The sequence below is a fragment of the Coturnix japonica genome, chromosome Z (assembly GCF_001577835.2).
Source record: "Coturnix japonica isolate 7356 chromosome Z, Coturnix japonica 2.1, whole genome shotgun sequence".
Classification (NCBI taxonomy): Eukaryota; Metazoa; Chordata; class Aves; order Galliformes; family Phasianidae; genus Coturnix; species Coturnix japonica.
Window position 1 is genome coordinate 13,539,557 of NC_029547.1, and position 5,288 is coordinate 13,544,844.

Sequence of the window (5,288 nt, forward strand, 5' to 3'; positions counted from 1 at the left end):
TGTTCTGTGGGTATGGGGGCCAAGGGAATACCTCAGCCACAGTTAATGGCAGGCAGGTCCAGTTTGCTCTTGCACTTTACCTATGGTGCTTACCGCTTATATTACCTGCATTCATACATTCTCATTGCTTTTTCAGATTGGAGAAGGAGCAGGCAAAGTGCGTGTTTGCACACGCTGCAGTGTATAAACAGACCTGCAAAAAGGATTATTTCCATGCAACATACAGTGAGCTCATAGTGAATATACTGGGTGATTTGCTTCATGGGGAAAAGAAGATATTTACAGTTTCTACTGATAACTATTTAATGGTGTTTTATTTTTCTTATGCACAGCAGAATTTCTTATCTGCCCATGGTCTCCATTACTGTAATAACTGTATGTTACAGTAATTAACAAGCTTAAACTAAGAGTACCCTTGAGACATAAGTTCTGTTTATTTTCTTAGATCTGAGAACCTGCAGCAAATGGAACAGTGTCCCAGAGTTTGCTGAAGAGGCTGCTAGCTGTAGCACAAATGTTGTGCTACAGCTTCATGACTTCATTTGGAAGCTTTGTGAAACTGAATGGATGTCTTGGATAACACCCAGATCACTAGGAAAATATCCAAGTGCAGAGCCAGGCACAAACCTTCAGGCTTACAGAGTCCCCTTGAGCATCACCACTGGGAACAGCAGATCAGGTGTGTGCTGCCTCACACAGATGCAAACGTGTCCACACACCTGCTTTTGCACAGCATACTGGTTCCATTTGGCATGTCAGCATTCCTTATGCCAATGTGGTGCATGAGGCACATGAGCTTGGAGACATGACGGAGTGGATGGCTGCCAGCTCTGCAAGCAGCAGCCATCCTACAACCCAGGATGGTCTTCAGATACTGTTCTTCCTCTGAACCATCGTACATTGGCTTCTGGAAGTCCTGGACCCCCGGGATATGGACAGTAGGCAGGCAGTGATGGGATCCACAGAAGGGCTGGACATCCATGGGGAACTTGCAATGCCATTACACTGCTCTTGTTTTCCCAGAATTTCCCTGTAGCAACTACATTGCCCTTTTCTTTCTAGGTCATGTGTCTAGATTGCCCAAGCAGAGAGCTGTCAGTTTTGATCCAGAGTCTGATCTGAAGAGACAAGATAAAACACATTTCTGAGGGTTTCATATTTTCTTGGGGAAAATTCTGCTGGCTCCAGCAAATGTTAATTTGGAGGATTTAAGCACTATGCAAGAAGCATTTCTAACACTGCTTTTCTTCCATTGCCATTCCATTCCAGGGTGGGATACAGCCCTATTAGGAGCCAGCTCCAGAGCATGCAGAAAGGAGGTACTGGAAGCAACAGCACACCGGTCCTGTCTTGCTGATATCTTCTTGGAGAGTAGTGGCTGCAGGGGCTCCTTTCTGCTAATGTCCTGTGCAAGTGAAGAAATTAAGTATGTGCAGTCTTGGAGAGCAGTAACATTTTTGTCCCCTCTTGGGGATGAAGCATGCTTTACCTGATGACGTGTGGCTAGTTTTCTGACTCAGCAACCCATGGAGAAACCTTCTGCTTTAAATTAGCCATCTGCATATCTGTATGTATATGTATGCACACATGCACACATTTCACTCACATACACATGTCTGTGAGTTCTAACCTGCCAAACCTGTGTGGGATGCCAGACATGGGCACAAACAGGTACAGCCACTGACTGAGGGTATGGAAAAAGGAGTGGCTAGCTTGGAGAACTTGTCTCTGCCTTGCATTTCCCTGCTCTTCATTTTTTCATGCTAGCAGAGTAGAAAAGAGCCACAGTGGATTGCGGGACAACAGTGGAAAACCTGCATGCCATGTGGACATGCCTCGGGTGCTGTTTATGTGCCCTGTGGGTTTGCAGCAAGGAAGAGAGCAAGCACATTCCAGTCCCAAGATGGACACTGAGGGCAGCCTTGGGAAGCAGTATAGATGGGCCCAACAGCATCTCTGCTTTCAGCATCCTCATGCTTTGCTTGCTTTTCTTGAAATTCATGTATTTGTATAGTTTGCAGGTAACTGATGAATTATGTTTCATTAAAGATTGGGTGAAAGAGCTTTACTGCTGGCTCCAGCTTTGAAAGAGTTTAAGCTGGAAGTTGGGCTTAGATACCAGTCTGCTGAGCCTGTGAAGACTCCTCATTCTAGTCAGGAACACACTCTGGTACAGAAAATTCAGGCCAAGTACAGAAGCATATTTCAGACGGAAATCCATATGGGTCATGGAAGATGCAGCTTAGCCTAGAGGCTTAGTTGACAGAAGGTTTAATTTAACTCTGGTGTTTTTTATTTTCACTGTGTACTGTTTTATTCTGAATTTACTGTTGGAATATTTATACATTATTTCAGTTTCTCTGGAATGTTAACTACCAAAAGAAAACATTTTTGATGCTTCTTTTGCCTCCTCTTTTTCTTCTTATACTGGAACCAGCACTCCAGCATCAATATGCAAAACTGTGGTATGACGGTTTGCCTCAATGTGATTGCTAAGGCCACATGCGTGACAGCACGTATCCACATTCTCCTGCTTGGTTCTTTGTTGTCTCTGACTTTTCTTGGAAGTTTAGCCCCATTTTCACATTTACTTGGAAAATTTATATATTAAGAACATCTCCGAGAGACTTATGTGGCTTTGGATTGCTTCTTTGGGAGTTTCAGTAGGAACTGAAGCATAAACTCTGCTGATCAACCTAACTTGCCCATACTGAAGCCAAGAATTCATTTCCCAGCATGAGGGGTACTCAGGCCTCTTAGCAATCTCAGATAAACCCAGTGCCTCCCAAGCAATTAGTGTTAAGAAACCTTGAAAGAAGTATAGAAATGAGGGGGGAAAAATGAGAAAATAAGCTGGTTGATGTTAAAAAAAATATATATATATATATATATATATATATATATATATATATATATATATATATATATATATATATATATATATATATATATATATATATAAAAATATATACTTTTACTTTTTTTAATTTTTTTTTTCCCCCACTCTACACTTTTTTCCTTACAAACATCCACCCATCAGGTGGATAGGTGCTTATTTTCTGCTCCTTTTCCATGTATGTGCTCCCATGCACTGTTTTGTCTCAGTCAGAGTCTCGGTGTGTGATTATTTCCTTTTTGACTTCTACCGATCATCTGGCATTTCCACTCATTATTGGCTGATGGTGTGTTGACAGTCTGAGTTAATAACTTACCTTCCTAAACTTGTCTTTCTTATCTTCTACATAAGAACTACTAAATGCCAGAGGGAACATCTGTCACTAGATTAGAAAGGGCAGGATAACAGGAGTCATAATTACAAATCTAATTTGCATATATATAATAAAGGAAAGTCAGATCTGGTAAAAGCAGATCACCAAGGAAGTCAGACTGGCCTAGTGGCCTCTTTCACATTCGGGAACTCATACTGTCAGGATGTATTTTAGAACATTTTCTGTACTGGCGTTTTCTTCATTAGGAAGAACGAGGAGTCATGGATAAGGAGATACATGCAGAAGTGTCAGCAGCAAATGACACGAGTTCCAAATAGCTATGCAGTACATCACATAATTGTGACTAGAAATAGGGTCTGAACTGGGCTAAGTCCAGTCTTAGCTAATTAACATGGCAGAGGTTGAGAACGTCTTGGGATCATCACAAATGAAGAGACCTGCAAATTGCACTGAGAAGTCATACATGTATATGAAGGAACAACCTGCTTGCAATGTTAGATGTTAGTTATGAATGAATAAAGTGAATGAATAAAGTGACATTAATTTCACAAAAAAAAAAGAAAAGAAAAGAAAAGAAAAGAAAAGAAAGGAAAAGAAAAGAAAAGAAAAGAAAAAAGAAAAAGAAAAAAAAAAGCTAACTGCAACATATAAGAAAAAAATAATCCCAGATACAACTATTGATCTTGCAGGCAGTATGGCAGATCAAGATGCAGACATGAAATTAAGCAAGTGGTACTACCTAAAAATTAGCTGGTGCAGTAATCACTATATACTGTTATATAAATCAAAGAAAAAGAGATAATTTTAAACTGCTTTGAGATATTGGATAAAATACTATTTAATCAAAATCAGTTTTTAAAATCACACTAAATGCAAAAAAAAAAAAAAAAAAAAAAAAAAAAAAAAAAAAAATCATTCTGGGATTTAGATTTGAGTTAAGAGGGAAGATTACATTTTCTATATGGATTGTTCTTTTTGAGACAACAAAAGGGAATGCTTCATTTGTCTGAGAGTCGTAATCTTCAAGTATGAATAAAATGAAAGCCATCATGTGAAAGCTTAACATGAAATAACAATAAAATTATGGTTGCAAGGCTTTTGCCTAAGCATTAGTACAATCTTTGCACTGTGAATTGAGCAGAGCTGCACAGTTCTTAGATTTGCCCTGGCATATTGCCTGATGTGCCAGCTGCACTAAGGGTGATGGTTGTGGGGAAACGTGTGGCCACTGCACCATGTGTGCAGTGTCTGGGGGCAGAAGGGATTCTGCTGGTCATTTTGTTCAGCCTCTAGCTGAAAGTAGGGCTGCCTCCAAAACCAGTGCAGTTTGCTCAAGAATTTCCTTGATCACATTCTGATGATCTGCATCTCTGATAACCTGTCTTGTCCTCAAGCCACTTGGATAGCAGTTGTGCCTGTTTCTGCATGTTGATGTTGTGCTTGGCATCAGCAAAATATGATGGTGTCACTGCAAGTCAGGTTAGGGGTATCTGCTGTGTGAGATGGATGTGTGACTCATCCAAGCAAATGATTAAATTTCTCAGACTGCTGGACTCTTGAAAGGTGGCTTATTAATTAAAATACAGCCATCACAGACCAAATGTCTTCTAGAAGATGGTTTGGTGTTTTCTTTTCCCATAGAGATTTTTAACTAGAATTGCACTTACATATGTGTGCAAGGGGAGTCTGCTTTTAGAATCCACAGTCCCTCTCCTTTTCCACATGCCAGCCTACAAATGCTATAGCTCTGTAGGAGGGAGATAAAGCCATTGCAGCAAGTGGGAGACCATTTCCATAAATGTCCTAAGATTTCCACCTACTTCAATGCTGCTGCAGGTTTAGGCATTTAATAAGGACATTATTTGGCAGAATCTCCATTATTCTGATACCTTGCCTTGGATGAACAGATTTTTGTCAGAAGTCTTGATAGATTTTTTTCATGTCATGTATTTATTTTTATGGATAAGGTCTGCCATGAGTCTGTTTTGAAGTACGCAGACAGTCCTTCATACCTACAATATGAGAGTTAAATCCTCATATGAGGGGCAAGTCCAGAAG

At 40.1% G+C, this 5,288-nt stretch overlaps 1 long non-coding RNA gene across 1 annotated transcript; it reads left to right on the forward strand.

Moving 5' to 3' along the window:
• The first annotated feature begins 410 nt into the window (after positions 1 to 410).
• On the forward strand, positions 411 to 2,400 carry LOC107305882. Its single transcript, XR_004305720.1, has 2 exons — positions 411 to 679; positions 1,270 to 2,400. It is a non-coding gene; the product is annotated as an uncharacterized LOC107305882 (long non-coding RNA).
• The last annotated feature ends 2,888 nt before the right edge of the window (positions 2,401 to 5,288 follow it).